We start from the raw sequence: 865 nt of genomic DNA on the forward strand, positions 1-865 counted from the left end.
TAATTGCATATTTCCTTGTTTTCTAATTTTGATATTGTTTACACTGGTTTTGAATGTTTTATGGTGTTTTATTAGTGTTTTTGGAACCATTGTAGGTCAAGTGCAAAAGCAAGGGAAATTTCAGACGAGTTTGGAGCCGAAATGGACCGGATGGTGCTGAAACGCAAGATTCGATGCGTCTTGCCAATGGCTCGACATGTCCAAATATTCCAGAAGCCAATCCGATCGGAGCTCAGCAAACTCGACGCATCGAGAAGTTCCAGTAGCGATTCGGGAGTCCAGCCAAATGCTCGATGCGTCGAGAAGTTGCAGTGCCGAGCTGTGAAATACGATGCCACAGACTCGACACGTCGAGCTACCAATCGACGCATCGAGTCTGATATTTGGCAGCTTCTAAATTTGGGCGGAAAGCTTCCTATTTTGCCCCCGGTTTGGTTTCCGCTATAAAACCCGCCTCGGTTCACCCCTAGAGAGAATTATTCAGACTTTTGGAGACAAGAAAGATAGGAGAATTGAGATCTACAAGTTGTCTTTGGAAGCCAAGAAGAAAGCTAGGGAGATTTGGGAAAATCACTTCGTTTATTCTTGTACTCTTTTAGATTATTTGTAAACTCTTTATTATAATTGCTATGTATAATTTAGCCATGCTTGGCTAAATTCCATTAGAGATTTATGGGTTAAAAAGTGTTTATGAACCTATGTGCATGTTTATCATATTCTTCAATATATTATTATTTGGGTTATAAGTTATGTTGCAATTGTGATTATATTGTTGTTGCTAGTAGCTCAAGGCCCGAATTACTTGTTTCATAGCTTTATTTATGTCAGAACGGGAGTTAGGCATAATTGAGAGTACACACAATTA

Source organism: Ipomoea nil, unplaced genomic scaffold, assembly GCF_001879475.1.
Source record: "Ipomoea nil cultivar Tokyo-kokei standard unplaced genomic scaffold, Asagao_1.1 scaffold1347, whole genome shotgun sequence".
Taxonomy (NCBI): domain Eukaryota; kingdom Viridiplantae; phylum Streptophyta; class Magnoliopsida; order Solanales; family Convolvulaceae; genus Ipomoea; species Ipomoea nil.